This window comes from Anabrus simplex, chromosome 2 (assembly GCF_040414725.1).
Source record: "Anabrus simplex isolate iqAnaSimp1 chromosome 2, ASM4041472v1, whole genome shotgun sequence".
NCBI lineage: Eukaryota > Metazoa > Arthropoda > Insecta > Orthoptera > Tettigoniidae > Anabrus > Anabrus simplex.
In genome coordinates this window covers 349146926-349165803 of record NC_090266.1, presented here as the reverse complement: position 1 = coordinate 349165803, position 18878 = coordinate 349146926, and positions in this window count along the sequence as shown.

Below are 18878 nucleotides of genomic sequence, written 5' to 3'. Positions count from 1 at the left end.
TTAATCAGTTCAAAAAGGGCACATGGTCTTTCAGCATATGTCGTCCCATTCATTTTCAACCACTCCTTCTGGGTGCTTAATTATTTTGTCAGACAGTGCATATCAGGTTACCGGTGACCTCTCAGTTCTAATCTAGTACTATATTAAGCCCACGATAATAATTACATTATTGTGCTTGGTCTCATTTGGATAGTTGTGGATTAACGTGCTTTTATTTAAGCACGATTTTCTCGCTTCAGTTGATAAATAGCTAATAGTGAGCACTAACATTTTGTCGGGTCCATCGTTTAATCTACATTGCTGACCAGAGACTGAGAAGCGGATGACTTTTGTTTGAAATGTGCATATGGTATTCTGAAAATATATTGTTTATTCCAGTAATAATTTAATAAATATACGAAGGGGCAGTTTTCTTAATTCTACCGTTATTCGCTCTTGAGATATTTACTAGGTTACGATTCCACGTCTTCATTCCATGATCCCGTTTAACACATTTTCGGAAATCTAAAATCATCCATATTGATTTCTGCACTGTGATACCGATTAGTTATATCACGCGGTACCACCGGGGAAATTGTTTCTGATTGATGATTGATTGATGCTTGATGTTTAAAAAGGCCTAACATCTAGATCATCGGCCCCTAATGGTACGAAATGAGACGAAATGAAATGACACATTAAAAGCCCCAAATCCTCCACTGACCGCAGTTCAAACGTGAGGACGAAGAATGAATGGATAGATATGAGTTAAAACGATCAGTGGAACCGACCCACAGTGCCTCATATGCACAGAAGCTGGCGTAAAACAAATCTATTACTGACCAAGGGACTGCTTCTATAGCACGATACTGAATCGATGATGCTTGTAGTCGAAAAGACTCCAAAATTCAAGTCATCGGCCCCTCAAAATGGTACTTATCGCTAGAAAAGTAGAACCATGGTGTTTGTCATGTTGCGGTAGTAATCAAAAGTAGCGTAGACTCACGGTATTCCACACATTATGGTACTAATCGGGTAGTACTCGCAGGTAATGAAATTCGCACATGTATTACAGACCTACTGTGTATCGCACATTGCGGCGCCATTGACAGGCAACGCAAACCTATGGTGTTCATCACCTAAGTGTACTAACCACAGAGACTCGTACTATCCCGTGGTGTTCCTCATATAGTGGGTACTAATCATAGGCAAGCTAGAACCGTGGGTTCCATCATCCCATGGTGTCGCTCATATAGTGCTGCTGTACCGTACCCAGGGGTAATAACTCTCTAGGACGATGCCTCCATTCCTGATTAAACATCCGACTAACTCAGGTTTGGGCAGAGGAGTGGGTTGGTTGTCGTAGGGCAAGTCAAAATGTCGAAGTTTATCACCTAATTATAAGTATGTGACAGGAAATGGAGATTTAACACGAATAAGAAACAATAATATGGGGTAGGATGTGCTTATTTCATAAAGTAACCCCGAATCATACTAACACAAATGAAATTCAAGTTAAAATGATTATAAAATTGTTAAAGAAATAAAATAGAAAAGCAAAGAACAACCTAAACGTTAATTACTCAAATAATTAAATGTAAAATGAAAGTTCAAACACAACATTAAATACTTGTGAACTTTAAATGATTTCATCTCGTTGTCCAAAGTTCATGTCCATATTGTATTCGTATGCGTATACGTATTCGTTTCGTATGAAGTAATTTTAACTATCACCACCATACGGATTAAAAATTCAGGAGAGTTGCCGCAAAATTTACATTAAACGAAAATTAAGACGCACTGGGACATGATATGAACTATGAAAAATACTAGTGGCATTACCTACGCTATATTTACAATGATCACTATATAATTGAAGTATCTCAAATATATACACCGGATTAGGAAAGGGAAAACTTATATACTACACTGACTCGACGTGAAACGCGGTTCACCAAAGGGATCTAATAAGAGCTAGATTGACTACAAACAAACACTCAGGCTGTTACACATTAGACAACAAGACAACATATCAAAACAACATGAAATTTCACAAAACACCATCCTGTAAGAGAAAACCAATATTATACTTTAATAAACATGTGGAAAGCAATGGGCAACATTGCGTTCCTCTGTCACATATTTCCTGTTTTGCTGTGGGCTGAAAAGAAATGTTAAAACTTAAATACTGCACTGAGGGCTTTGTAACTGCTCGACAAGATTATATTACGGAAATGACATCTCATTCACACTGTCTATAAAAACACGGCTGATAAGTAAACCTGTTAGGCGAGCTCGTATTTCCTTAACTGCTCGGAAATTCACATACAATCGTACTTCTTGCTGGCATGCTATTATAATTCAACACATACATCAGATTCACTGGCCTGACATTAATTTCCCGTCAATTCTGATTCTCAATAATCTCTCAGAATACAATTGCAGGACTATTCTCACTGCACATCATTCTAATTACATCATCAGGCATGCAATCGGCCTGCATAATCAACCTCATAAATCAGCATGCATTAAATTCTCTCATATATCTTACGATCTCATCAGCCTTTATCATTATAAATTCGGGTTGGATTTCCACTGAAATCATTGTACGAAACAGTTTCCAACCCACATTGGAAGAATTCTTTCTCATTCAACGTTGCGATGCAGCTCTACACGTGTCACAGCCCCTGAAATAACATGCGTTAGGCAATCTAACTGTTACTAACTTTCTAAATGGAAAAATTGAATTTACTCTCAACACAGCAAGTGTTTAACTTGGAAAGTGGATGATCTTGTCAATCTAATCCTCCTATCTCTAACATACAATATCGGAATAATTCTAAGCTACGTAACATGCATAATGACACAAAAACAAAATAAATCCTAACAACACCCTCAATATCCCATCTAAGTAATAGTAAAGTAAAAGACAAATATAGAAATAATGCCTTCCCTTCCTATCCGTATCTACAGCATCACAAATGTAAAATAAACACATGCCGTCCGGCAAAAATTACGTTAAAGAAAAATTCCTTCTCTAAGCTTCATTAGCATTAAACATAATTGATATAACATGCCATCTAATTTAAAAACTTGCGTCTTATCTTTGACAACTCCCTGGACATCGGCAACGGCTCACATCCTCGCACCGATGATGTCCTACTCCATTTTCAGAAAGATTTAGCACATGGAAACAATCTTCTTCTATGAGCGGTGCCATCTTCTTGATGAAAGTCCCTGTACACTGCAACACAGAAGACTTCAGGTAAATGCCTCTTCACCGCTCTATGTGCACGTGCCGAATAAACCCTTGTTAGCTGTGAATTAAGCCAACATTAATCTGACAGAACAAACACACGTAAAATTAAGAACACACATTTATGGTTTAACACAGGTAGTTAGAGTGGTGGTTCGGTACGAAAGTCCTTCGCGATACGCGACCGACTCGAAAATACGATGCAGCTGAGTGTCTCTCCTCCACTCACCAGTCTGCGGCTGATATTACCGTCTATTACTTTCGAGTAAAACTTTGCGTGTTAATGTAATCAGCAATTTATCATTGCACCAGTTAATTTAGCACATTTTACTACTAAATGCACTGTTTTTCGGTCGAAAAGACCATACACTGTTATGTGTCTACCCACGTGGCAACATTCGCGCACAAGTATAAGAGCAGTATAGACCGACGTTCACTCCCTGCGATTCACACAATCAGAGTGTCCTCTCCCGGCGATTCGCTTAATCAGAATGACGCTCCCAATGATTGGGACGCTTAGGAAGCTTGGCTAACGCCGTTATAGCTATGGGATTCCCGCATGTTCAAAAAATCAACCAATCAGCGTGCTTGTGATTCACAATAACTTTTATATTAATTAAAATTAACACAAAACACACTCCTAATGACTTAAAATGGCTCAGATTATTTCTATAGCGTATTCTTTATTACTTTTCACTTTCAGACCTGTGGAAATCCATAACTAACAGAACTGACTCCACGATGTCGGTGTATTCTTCACGCAGATATCCATGTTGGTCAACCTGGGATTTAAATTCCGCGCGATCCAGACTTCATATTGGCCACACCCTAGCTTCCTAATTGACTGAATGTTCCTCTTGGCCAACGTCTTCTACACGTGCCGAGATGTGCTAACTTCTGGTAACGCTGAACCTTTCCCACGGTCGCGGGGAAGCATCGCGCAATATTCAGCGACTTTATGTCTCCATGGACTTCCGGTCTCAACTATCCTGCAATCTACTACGTTTACACTGCTTGAGTGTATTCATTCTTAATACAATTATTTAATATGGCCACTGTATATCTGATTGTCTCTTATGGGCCGTCAGGATACGGCTCACTACTAATCACAGGTACGGTAAAAGCCGTCGCGCCCTCGTTTGCTACCAATCACAAACCTACTTGGTACCTAATATAGTGGTACTACGTGGAAGGAAAAGCGACCCATGGTGTTCCCCGCGTGGTGGTGCTAATCACAAGGAGTTTCATGGTTCTAATATAATCATCCCTTGATCGCCCCTTTTAGTCACCTCTTACGACAGGCAGGATATACCGTGGGTGTATTCTTCGTCTGTATCTCCCACCCACAGGGGGTTGTGTGTTTGGTCCGCGAAAGGTAGTTTATTTCCCTCAAGTCCGCCGGCAAGCCGGTTAGGACCCCACTATCCGCCAACTGGGACGCGCCACGTGGGAGTATCACCTCTCCCCCTGCTACGCCAGCGTAGTAGGTTCGTGGAAATTGTTTTTCATGGCGAGATCATGTGCAAAATATTATATTTATTTCTTTGCATTGCATAACTCACAAGGATTGTCACATTACTGGACGAAACAATCTGATCGATGGCACAGTTAATTCAGTTGATTTGCAGTGAATAAAAACAATTACCATATTTTCAAAGATTTATAATTGTATACCCTTACTCAGTATAACGGTGATAATGATGATGGTAATGACTATTGCTTTAGAAAACACTACATTTGTGCTATGAGAATAGATGTTGAGCACTGTTATGGATTATAATTCTACAAATAAGGGAAGAGAAACCGAACAGTTTAAATGGGGGGGGGGGGGGAGGGACAAGCAGAGAAATGGTCAGAAAAGAGGGTTCTCTCCCATACCCAATGAAGTGATAGGAAGCAGACCTAAGCATACGGATCTAGCATGTTCCAAACTATTCGGACCCACTAGTCGTGAGACTCTCTGGAACGAAATTTCACAAGGCTACCTAGATTGTACCTTTAAGGTACGGCAACCTCTCACTTAATCTCATCATTGCCGTTTTGCTCAACGGTTTATACGAGCAAATATACCCACATCTCACGTACAGGCATCGTGAGTTCACCCAGGTTTCTGTTTTGTACAGGAAATGTTACCTGAAATCAGAGAAAAATAAGGATAGTTTCACTTGATAACACACTTCCTTTTACGGAATACTGTTGATCACAACTGTGGACTTACTGCTTTCACTTTGCTGTACTTTGATTCAGTTATACTTACCTTCATCTGAGACTTGGTGCTCACAACGTGTGAAAATCTTGTTTAGGAAGCGGAAAGATAAAAGAGAGTAGGACGAAATACAATATACGGGTAGAGGAATAAGTACCATCTACAACTACTTAACCTCTGTCTTAAGACAATCATTGGGGCCGATGACCTTCGATGTTAGGCCCCTTAAAATAACAAGCATCATCATCAAGACAATCATTGTGGCATCTGATATTAAGAAAACAATTTGTACACGACACAGACTCGCTCCGAAATCGTCATGCAGTTCTGTAATATTTAATTTCATAATATTACCCTTTTCACACTCTATGCATGAGATTCTCTCTTCCTTCGACCTTTAATGAATCACATTCAAAGGACTTCCCAATTACCTCCCTTAGTTTCCCCTCCTTAGTAGCAACGTTCAGGCTAGACGGCATCATAATAGCGAAAATAGATAGGACCATTAAAGGAACACCACAAAACAATTCATTAAACTTCCAAACAAGCCTGATTGTTCACTCCATTATGCTTTCCCACGCTGACTACTTCGTTACACTATGAAATTGGTATGCAACGATCCGATATCGAGTTGGAAGCGCCAAAGCCGCTGTACATTCCTTAAAACATAGTTGGCTCGCTCGCTCGCTCTGCAAGGTTAGTTTTTAACCCCTTGCTTCGACCCACATTGTTTCATGTTGAAGGCACCAGCATATGGTGTTTCACCCAGCCGTACTAAATTCTAATATAGCCTGCATTATTATCAAACAAATTGCTTTCCGGCTGAGGAAATAAAGAAATGAGTAAAGAAGAAAAAGTGTAGTGAAGATATATATTTTTCGGTCTATAAGGAAATGTCTGAAGCGAGTAAAGGAAGAAAAGGTAAAATATATGTTGTTACATATTTTACATGAATGTGGCTGGGGAGCACGGTGTACATCGGTCATTTTCCGTGAAGTATTATGAGAATATTTCCCTATCAAAGTATTATGACTAATCGTATGTGAATATTACCGACAACGACATGTTCTACCCTACGCAGTGAGCCATTTTGAATACAATACACATTGTATTACAGTTGGAAGAGTCGGGCTGAGTGGCTCAGCGGCTTGACGCGTTGCCCTTCTGACCCCAACTTGGCAGGTTCGAACCTAGCTCAGTCCGGTGGTATGTGTAGGTGCTCAAATACGTCAGCCTAGTATCGGTAGATTTACCGCCACGTAAAAGAGCTCCTGCGGGACTAAATTCCGACACCTCGACCTTTCCATAAAGCGTAAAATCAGTTAGTGAGTCGTAATTGCAAATAACATTATTTACTATTATCAGTTGGAAGAACGTAAAGGATATGCAAATTACCAAAGTTACCCGGTTTTTCATGATATTGATTAATTATAAGCATATATAATATCGAAAACAATGGATCATTAGCGCTGGAGAATTATTCAACTAAACTTCGTTATATATGGAAAACAAATAATAATAATAATAATAATAATAATAATAATAATAATAATAATAATAATAATAATAATAATAATAATAATAATAAATTAATTAATTAATTTATGATAGTATTTCACAGGCAATGGTTCAATAAAGAAGTTACACTTAAAGGGAGCACTTTCGATTAATAATTATCCATTACACCTACATTAATTTACTTCCTAGGTTTGCCTGCATACAGTGAGTTTGTGACTTTTAAGCTTGATCGGACTCTCCATATATTAATAATATAAGTTTAATTACATATTTTAAAAAATCATTAGAATAAATTTGAAACAACTGTTGATTACTTCACAGCCTGAACTTTCGAGAAACCCACGTCGTAAAGACTTGATCATGTATCAAAAATTTGGTTCTCGATCCAAATGACAGATATCCTTCTCTTACACCGCTGTGATACTTGAGGCGACGGAGTCTGCCGAGATTTAAACCATATTAGAATTTTTCTTCGTGTTACTTTTCCGTTATTAAGTACAATTGTTCTTACACCAGTGGAATCTAACGGATATACAGGTTCATGATTCCGAAGCATCCAATTTGTACGTACCTGTCTTACTCTGAGAAGTGTATGCTCATAATACCTTGTTATGTATCTTGGTAGTTATTATAAGCTTTAAGGTCTCCAGTCTCTCAAAACACGCAGTACACTATACATTACTCTCTTCCGTCATCTCCGTGCAGGTCATGAAGGCCCTTGGAGTGGTGGAAGGTAAGCTTCCTCTATCCATAACCTCGGCACTTGATGGGGTAGAATGGTTAGCTCTACGCCCGGATTCATTACACTATACTATACGGAATGACATATTTCATTCTGCAAGAATATTCTCAGATTCTATAAAATCGCTTTTAAACATATTTATATACTCATACGTGCAATATTCTTTTACGTTGTACAATCTTGTCAATGACTCTAACTGGGTGATATTATTAACTAGTGTGACAAATTATAAGAATGTTGAAGACCATTATTGACACTTAACTTTCACAGCTTTGGTATCGCTCTTATGTTATATCCAGTGTCAGATCTTGGACTGATAACTGGATGTTGACCTCGATAATGTCTTGCGAACACCAATTTATCGCTAGGGGAGTGAGGTGGTGGAAGTCGGGCTGAATCTGTTTAGCGGGAGTGGGAGATGATGCTTGGTTATAATCTACGAAGGAGGTGGGTGTATTCTGCCCGAAGGCAGGTCCGAACCTCCGCAGAGGTGTGCCTGAGCCGGAGTTTACGTATGGTAGGATGACCCCTTCCTTTCCGCTCCTCCACTCAGTTACCCCCACCAACAGCTTGTGGCAATCAATCCAAATCTTGACCACGCCCAGTGTTGCTTGACTTCGGAGTTTTCAAGGGATCCGCGGTTTCAACACGGCTACGGCCGTTGGCAGCCTACGAAGGGAGTTCAGTATAAAATGCAACACATCTTTTTCAAAAAGTAGGCTGGTTTGATTGAGAATTCAAATACACCACGTCATTCCCGAAAACTTTTACTGCAATACCCATTTTTCAACGTAATGTGAGGGCCTTTATGCCTGCGTGGTACCACTTCACTGGTCGATGTCAAATCCAGTGTCGTACTGCATCGATAACTTCCTCATCATCCACGTAGTGTTTCCCAAGAAGTGCATACTTCATACGGCCAAACAGATGGAAGTCTCAAGAAGCGAGATCTCGGCTGTAGGGTGATGAAGAAGAACAGTCGTCTGAAGATTCATGAGCTCCTGTCGGGTGCGCAGACTTGTGTGAAGTCTTGCGTTTTCGTTGAGAAGGAGAAGTTCGTTTGCACTTTTGTGGCTACGAACACGCTGAAGTCATTCCTTCAATTTCCATAGGGTAGCAGAATAAACTTCAGAGTTGATTGTTTCACCACGAGGGAGGACATCGAACAGGAAAATCCCTTCGGAGTCTGACAAGGCCGTAGCCATGACTCTATCAACTAAGGGTACGGTTTTGAACTTTTTCTTTATGGGAGAGTTGGTGTGTTGGCCCTCCATGGATTGCCGTTTTATTTTCGGTTCGAAGTGATGAATCCATGTTTCATTTCATGTTTGACAAAAAATTGTCACCTTCTGCCTCATAACGAGAAACTAATTCCGCACAGATGTTTCCTCTTTGCTCTTTATGGTCTTCCATTAAGTGTCGTGGAACCCAGTGGAAACAAAGCTATGAATAATCCAACTGGTGGATAATTGTGTCAGCACTACCAACAGAGACGTCAAGTTCAGCAGCGAGTGTTTGACGGTGATTCGTAGACTACCTCGAATAAGGGTGTCAATGCACGTTCCAACTTTGCAGGCGTCCCAGCTATGTGAGGCCGGCCAGCACGCGGGAGATCAGGCAGGTTTGCTCGACCTTATTGTGATGATGAAACACACCTCGCCCAGCGACTCACCGTACTTATGCCCAGAGCCAGGTCTCCGTAGACATTCCGCAAGCCCTGGTTATCCGCCAAAAGAAACTCAATAACTGCTGTCTGTTTGGTACGCACCTCCGTTACAGACACCACCTTGGAGGCTAGTTATATCTGTTCCACCTATCGGAAATTAATGCAATACTACTAGAGGAAGGGGGAATATTCATTACGTCCCAAACAAAATTCCATTTTTTAAACCGAAATTGACCTGCATTATACAGTGTGATACAGCAGCCCCTTCCAATAACGTTTGCTGCAGCCCAACTAATTTGCACATGGTTATAGGGGTGCTATTCCCCTGCGGGCTTACCGTACGGTGCTAATGTTCAAAGAGCACGTTTTGCACACGATTCTGAACCCTAGCGAAATGTTACATCATCCCTTCGCAAAACATGACGCCTTGAAATCATGTAGCAACGTCCTTTCACCATGTAACTATGTTAATGTATCGTGCCCCGTGACCGGGTGTAAGGAAGAGGGGAATCAATGCATAAAACTATGTAACAGTTCAGTAATGAATGTTTTAAATACGGAAATGGATGGCGTGTGTACTCTGCTCTGGTCGCACTACCAGCATGTTTACGGTAGTGTAGCGTAGAAGATGTGGTGAGGCGTTTACCTAGCGATCAATGGTATGTGCCAGCGGCGGTTCGAATCCTCCATCGTCTTTTGCATCGGTATGATGTTTCAATACGTAAACACCGGCACTGCGGTGCGCATATTCCACTGGTTATGGCCTGAATGTACATTAATCTCTGCTGTCATTCGGCATGTTTTCCACAGAGGAATACGTTAACGTGCTCCTCATTTATGGAGAAGCAAGACAAAACGCGTGCGAGGCACTACGCCTGCACCAGGAACGGTATCGCAATGGGTGGCACCCGGCTGCTTCGACATTCCGCTGTGTTGAAAGACGCCTAAGGACAACAGGCGTGATTTCCAAACAGCCACCAGTCCGCGATAGGCCCGTTACATTGGGTGAAACGGAAAAGGCCGTTCAGGAGGCGGCTCGTAGTAATCCACGCATCAGTACAACGGCGATTGCACGAGAGGTGAACACCAGCCAGCTGTCCGTCTGGCAAATACTGCATGAACATAAATTTGAACTATACCATCTTGAGCTACACCAATAGCTCCATGGGCAGGATTTCGAAGTTCGAATGGAGTTCTGTCGGTGGCTATTAGGCAGGAGAGACAATGATACAGCATTCGTATCACATATCTTTTTCTCGGACGAATCGCGCTTCCACAAAAATGGGAAAGTCAATCGCCACAACATGCAATATTTGACTCCGGACAATCCTCACTGGGTGCTACAGGCGGCCCATCAAGTACGATGGGAAGTGAATCGTGTGTAATCTTGGGGGATCGCCTGATTGGACCTTATTTCTTTGAGGGACATTGGACGGGCTCACGCTACCTGCACTTCTTGCATCAGGAACTCCCACTACTGCTGCAGGATGTGCCCTTGCACGATCGCTTGACGATGTGGTAGCAACAGGATGAAGCTCCACAACATTCAACTTTGCCCGTTCGTAACCATCTGAACGAGGAACTGTCAAGGAAGTGGGTAGGACGAGGAGGCCCTGTTTCTTGGCCAGCCAGATCACCGGATTTAATGCCGTTAGACTTCTTCTTGTGGGGACACCGGGCCCGAATGTACACAAACCAAAACGGTCATCACATCGAGCATTTAGTGCTATAAAACATTGTCAGGGCAGTTGACATTTTATAATTTCCGGTCTGTATGTGTCCGGCCTGCTAACTAATCGGCCCTTCTTAGGGCCACAAGCACATTCATTCACACACTATTTGCATGCGTGTGGTACGTATTAAACATATATTTCAAAAATTTCCAATCTTCGCCCTGGACTCGAACCTCCCACCTGACATGCAAGCCCGCTTCGCCACTCCTTTATCAACATAACTACGCTTCCGTACGGAACACTAGGCAGCTTATAGCAAGTATTAGGTTTACTGCGGTCACAATATCAATTTAGTGTTTCACTGGCGTGTCATGTTCATATGATCTAGAAGGCACATACATATCTTCCAGTGTTTAATACGAGTATAAAATTACGGTGTCGTATCATGGTGAGGTGGTGAATACCAAGATATCCGGTTGTGTTGTCAGAGCATACCGGCAGGGCAGATTTTTCCAAGACGAAATTAATATTGTGGGTTGCATAACACTACATTGGTAGGGGCGGCTGAATCACGCTGTATATTGAACGCTCCTCGGATTTGTTTTGATTAACTTGTTATCGAAAATGAATGGTTGATAATGATTTTTGGAATAATTTAATGTGCAGTTGTGAATGCGAAATAATTTGTAATACCTTATATTTAACGATAAAGTAATATCCTACAACACTGTGAGACTGCCTAAAGTCAATTAAGTTAGTGTGGATAGGTATAAACTTAACACATTCTAGACGTGCGTTACCTCTAGTGAGATAAAGTAAGACCTGACCAAGAGTAATGCCAAAGATGAACATCGTGGTAGTTAATCAAAATCCCTTAAGGTAGTGGAAGACTTCAATGGTAATACAGATAATACGTGTAAAGAGAGCTTCTTAATCTCGGTGACGTAGGACGTCAATTTGATTATGTGGTAATTAAATATGACATTTCACAGCCTATATACTGTTCTCCCAAAATAATCAAATGAATAGAGCAAATAAGCTCCTTTCTTATTTTAGACCGAATCAGGGCTTCCCTCACCCGTTACTTAACGTCAGATTTTCTACAGGGTGTCACGTTGGAAGAACCGATAACATCTTCAGTTAAACCGAGGAGTCTTTCTTCAATTCTTTTGTAAAAATCCCGATTTTCCGAACATCAGATGTCGCCATCCGCAGAAAACTATTCTAGCAAAAGTGTACTTACATTTTTTATTTTATTGTCTGGGGCAGATGGAATGAGTCATTAAGTTCTTTCAGAGCTTCCTGGACTGTACAGAGTCCTATGAACATCCCTTTTACATTCCTTTGTTCTCACTCATGTTCTTCCTAACGGAGTACCAATAAGCAAAAAGGAACAACGTTTTGAACTAAACATACACCCCTTTTGCTATGGTTGAATTTTATGAACATAATATTCGCAGTACATATAAAATTAAAATCAAGTCCAACACGACGATAAATATACACCTATCAAAACAGACCATGGAAATTAATATACACTGCCTGCCAAAAACATTGAAGGGCCCTGAAGATATGGTCGGTTGTCAATGTAATTTAGTACACGTACACATCATCGGTGAGCATATAAATTGTTACAGCAGCAATTCCGTGTGAAGGATAGAACGAACGACCACCTGAGTTTTGTTCGTGTTTAGTGTTGTTACCAGGCCTGGTAGTGTATATAAGTGGCCTGAACAACGTCAGATGTTGAGTGATCGTTGTGAAGGACACGGAGATGCCACTTACTCATATGAGACAGCGTTATCAGCACCTCACAGAATTAGGAATGGGCCCTAATTTTGGGTCTCCCTTGTCCGCCTGGTCAAATCGTGCAATATCCAGATTTGTGGGGCATTTGGATGTTGCAGTGGCCTGGTCTTGGACTGCATGTGAACGTGAGGGCAGGCATACTCGTCGTCAAAGTTCCGGTCGATCACGTTTGACCACCACAATGGAGGATCGCCGTATGGTGCACCAAGCACACCGTTACCCCTAAATATCTGCGCCTGATATCCGAGAACAAGTAATGGACTCCATGAATCATCACGTGTAATCCCGCACGATTGGTCTGAGACAAGCAGCAGCCGAACTATGGAATCACCGTTCCATGCGTAGGCTGCCATAAACACCACAACACAAACGGCCGAGTTTGGAGTGGTGTCGTGGCCGGGAAGCGTGCACTGCTGATGAATGACGACGGGTTGTGTTCAGCGATGAATCGCGATTCTGCATCGTGGTGCCATGTTTGAAAAGTACAATACTCTTGCATACACGGCACGTGTATCTATCAACTGTTTGCGTGATCTTCAGGTACTCCCGTGGCCAGCAATATCCTCAGATTTGTCTGCGATGGAAAATTTGTAGGACCAGCTCGGAAGAAACTCCATCCCTGTGCCAGTATCCAGGATATCAAGGACCAGTTACAACAGTTTTGAGCCAGCTTGCCTCAGGAGAGTATACACTGGCTTTATGACACTCTTCTTAACCGAATCAGTGCATGCATATCTAGGTCACTAGCTGAGCCCAGAGAGTAGGTCCAACGTGAAAACTAACATTATACCCTGTTCAGGACATAGGTGTTGCAACGTCATACTAATAAGTGGGATCGGATTGCCAAGTTCTTTACAAATTGGATTCAATTTTTTTAATCACTGAAATAATAACATACACCCTCTGCACACATGAAGTTCCATTTCGTTTCCTCCTTCCCCTCTGAGTGCTTCAATTTCCTTGTCAGGCAGTGTATGTTACTGAAGTAGACTTCCATCACATTTTATCATTATGGTTCAAGGCTAACACCTCATGTTAATTCTGCATAACCAAACTTAGTGACTTCGTCATCCACTCAAGGCTGTGTTCAAACTGCCAGTATGAAATCATTCGAGAGAGAAAGTTTGGAAACAAAATGCACAACTGGGAGGTGTCTTAAGAGTAAGATTATTGAACTATGTTCACACGATAAGAAGGCCTGAATTTTCAAGGAATAATTTCAGTAAATGGGCTCTTAAAATGAAATGTTTCTGATTTCATTTATGTAGATAACGTTCCTCTTATAGATCTACCGCGAAAGAAAGAAAAGGCCATGGATGTGTAATAGGGTGGGCAGCTTAGCATTAATAGTTGGAGGGCCACAGGTCAGAGCGAGGTAGTTACAAACGATAATGATGATTATGATGATGATGATGATGATTGTTGTTTAAAGGGGCCTAACATCTTGGTCATCGGCCTCTATCAAAAGATTTAAAAAAATACAGATCTTAGTCTATATATATTTTTTCTCCCGTTATTAGTATGTTCTGCAATAAATAAATAAAGTATGACCCACGAATACAGAACAAAAATAACAAAAATATATGTAATAGAGACTATATTGTTGAACATAAAAAATACTCTAGAGTCTAACGCTAAGCCTCTAAACACCATACCAAAATGTCAAAAAGTACGGCTACCAGAATTTCCAGAAATTAAAATAATTGTGGACATATGCGGGTTTTAGGCTTGTGGTATATTAAGGGAACAGATATACTGCACCTTGGTTTAATAGCAAGTAAGGAAATGGACATAAAGTGAAGAGAACAAATTGCTACAAGCTTGAAATATAAATAACTCAATGACAATGAAAGAGAAACAAGTTTACAATATATGTAGCCCACGGCTACTGGAAAAGTCCATAATTAAATATCCCTCTCCAAAGGGATGTTTCCAAAATTAGAAAATAACCAATACAAAAGTAAATCTTACAGACCCGGAAAGGTGAAAATTAATCTCCAAACCATAGAACCTTGCTTATTAAAATATCGGAATGTACTCCCCTTGCTAAAATGTAAATTATCATCGTTCATGACTTTGACAATTATAATTATATAATTTACTATTATTACTAGATAACTTGGCGTATATTTAAAATTTTATATTTATAATTAAAATTTAAGACTGAAATTTGATGACACTTAATGAAATTTTGGAAAAAACGAATAAACTCATTAAAACGTCCGAACAGAAAAGCAATGCACCAAAGTAATAGCCCTGAAATAGTCCGTTACGGTTTCTGGTCGTCTCCTCCCTTGATATTCGCCAAGGCCCCGACAGCCTTTCTTGTCCTACCAACACAGAATATTGATCTTCAATGGGACCATGGAGTGGGTGACCATAACGAATCGCGTTCATGATAGGAGATCAGACCACATGATATTTCTACTTGTAATTATCTAGGCAGTGGTTTAAAGCTGTAGAAGTGAAATGACAAGGAGAATGTGCTGCGGCTCTCAGGACATTTCCGGGAATATAGCATGTTCTATAGCTTCTGTACATAACCATCAGCGTTCCTGTCCAAACCTGTGTCACAGTTACTGCCCTCAAAATGTCCACCCAATCTGAAGACACATCATCTGGAAAAATGCACAGCCTGGATTAAGAGATGGGAGTCGAACTGCACTAGACATGCGCACATACGAGATCAGCAAATGCTAGACACAATTACACTGGAAAAGACAACAGTGTTAGCTGACGGCAGTGTACTTCCACACGTACACACGTATCAGACTCAGCACCCTTACCTGTTCAGCCTTGTCCGCACCCAAGAGCTTGCTTGCTTTACAAGCGAGCAGAGAGGACGAGCAGCTTCTCGTTACCACTCTGATAAAGAGGAATACACTAAATTTCAGGGATCACACTCACAGACGAGTAATTTGTTCCAGGCAGGGGTGGCAAGGAAGCGGCCATGGCCTTAATTAAGGTACAGCCCCAGCATTTGCCTGGTGTGAAAATGGGAAACCACGGAAAAGCCACTTTCGGAGCTGCCGACAGTGGGGGTCGAGCCCACTATCTCCCTGATGCGAGCTCACAGCTGCGCGCTCCTAACCGCACGGCCAACTCGCCCGGTTTATTTATACACAGTCAACAAGCAAATTCATTAGCACCTCTGCCTTCTAACCTATCATGCCATGCTGAAGTTGCACATGTAGTGTCATATACGGTCAAGTTGAATGTCCAAAGCTGCCTTTTATGAAAAGGAACTGACGAAGCAAAATATGATGCAGGCAAGCATTGTTGGAGATAAAATGTGAAGCATGTTTGAGACGGATCTTTTGTGGTTTGAGCCTTATCACTGCTTCCACAAATATATGCATGGTCAGCAATTTCTTGACGGAGATTTAATGAATTTTCGGCCACATAATCTGAAAGTATAGGTCTGATGGGATAAATTTATTTTCGTTCGAATGCCTTGTATAATAGCTTACGTGTGTAGGAAATGAACAGATATGAGCTCTCATCATACCTAATTCCTTCTGCGGTTTCTTGTTTTCACACGACCTTTTCCCTCTTACATTAGGAAATTTTACTCCCGAGGTACTGGGCCTTTCATTTTTGTGAACCTATATTGTGAATTTTCTTTCTCGCCGAATGTTCTACAGAAACATTTTTTTTGTTGTTTTACGCCGCACCGCTACATATACGTCTTATGGCGAAAATGGGATAGGAGAGGGCTAGGAGTGGGAAGGAAGCGGCCGTGGCCTTAATTAAGGTACAACTCCAGCATTTGCCTGGTGTGAAAATGGGGAAACCACAGAAAACCATTTTCAGGGCTGCCGACAGTGGGGTTCGAACCTACTATCTCCCTAATACTGGATACTGGCCGCACTTAAGCGGGCCTCCGGGGGGTGGCAGCTAATCACGCTAACCACTACACCACAGAGGCGGACACCCTCGTTTACATACAAGTTAATAATCCGCATACCTATATTTCTTTCAATTTTATGCCTCTCCAGAATCATACCCAAGATTCTTCTAGCATTATTGCCCCTTTCTTGGAAACGTATATTATTATCTATAATCAAAACGAATTACATTTATTTCAAGATTACAACAACGGGGAATAAACAAATGAATATCTGAAAAGCATCGAAGAGTAAACACAACATTATTCCAAAGGCACCAAACTTTATTTAGGTTTGAAACATGTAGTTAGACCATAGAGAAACCATACAAAATTTGTAAGGTTACACTAATAGGGCTCAAACATTGTATTACCATTGAAATAAATATAGCTACTAATGGTTGACTTTTACTTTCGACCATATCCGCTGGTAATAGCAAGATGTTCAATAACTTTTGCCCCTTATACCGCCCTCCAAGGTTTGTCCCATAATACTGTGAACCGTAAAAAAACATGCTTATAATGTAGATCGTTCACCACGATAGCAGTAGCCTGGGTAATGTTTTGTGCAAAACGCTACATTCTGGCTCAAGTGACATGAGTAATTATCCACGCAATTCCTAAAACAGGAACGCAACGCAAGGAAACGTAAATCAAGTTAATAGAGAGAAACCTTCCTTTAGCGGGAGGTTTCCATATCGGAACATTTTCCCGGTCCCGTCAGTTATGGTTTAATATTCATGTAAGTTTACCTGTATTAAGCAGAACCTCTCTGACTCGGGAACAGAAGGAAATTTTGCGACTATAACAGAAAAACGTATGTATATTTCCTCCCTAACTCGTTTCAGTACATTTGTGTTCTAAATGGATCTAAGATGGACGCGATACTGTTTGCTACAACAAACTCGCGAGCAGGGTACCGGTAATTATGGTAATGTCTGTGCAGAATATTACATGGCTATTGATCTAGAAGTTGAGACAGAGGCGGCGTTAGAAAACAGCGAAGTGTTCGTCACCTCTCACCTCCAAGAAAAGGAACATAAATTGATGGTGGTGAAGACGAGAACGAAGACGATGAAGAAGATGGCTTATGTAACGTGAAGTCCTACCGACGTGCCCTATCAGCCATTAAGAACATTCAGTCTATTTCACTAACAAAAACTGACGCGGAATTGTTCGACATTATTTGTCGTGCCAGTATTTTAATTGAGATGCGTGTTACCAGGGATAGTTGTGCCCAGCGTGAAATTCCTGATTACTGGAAGAAATAAATGACATTATTGTAGTGCATTGCTATTGGTGTTATTTCTTTTTTTTTGCTATTTGTTTTACGTCGCACCGACACAGAAAGGTCTAATGGCGACGATGGGAGAGGAAAGGTCTAGGAGTGGGAAGGAAGCGGCCGTGGCCTTAATTAAGGTACAGCCCCAGCATTTGCCTGGTGTGAAAATGGAAAACCACGGAAAACCATCTTCAGGGCTGCCGACAGTGGGGTTCGAACCTACTATCTCCCGAATACTGGATACTGGCCGCACTTAAGCGACTGCAGTTATCGAGCTCGGTGGTGTTATTTCTATAAGACATGTAATGTGTAGGTTGTCGTGTACCGACCTCCCACGGACTCGAACCGGCGGACTGCCAGGTGGTAGGCAGCCGGGGTTCGCAGCCGAGTCTTGAGCTCAAGGTGTCAGAGGAGATTAAGTAGTGTTAGAATGATGATCAAAGACAGGAGACTCCTTGTAGCATTAAGGTAATTGAATAATAATTATAGTCAGATTTAGTTACTGTAAGAAAAGGGAAATATTTCAAGAAGTTACATGTAGTGGAGAGAGTTTGCGAAGTGCGCTTACACAAGTGTTGACTAAGAGCGGGGACTTGTTGATCACAACAAGGTATTTACTGTGTATCGACAAACAGAGCTAGTATGCCAGCGGGCCAGGCGGCCCGCCCGATAACCGACAAAGGAACAAAGCCGAGTGCAAGGCCAGTCAGGGTCAGTACAGATGCACTTATTAAACAAGGAAAGATGAGGACAAAGTAAGACAGAAGACAGTAGTGCCTAGGTAGCAGCACTTACTGTGACAACTTTTGAGAATAGCTGCTTGAAGGCGCCACGGACTGGATGAACAGTTTGGTAATGCCT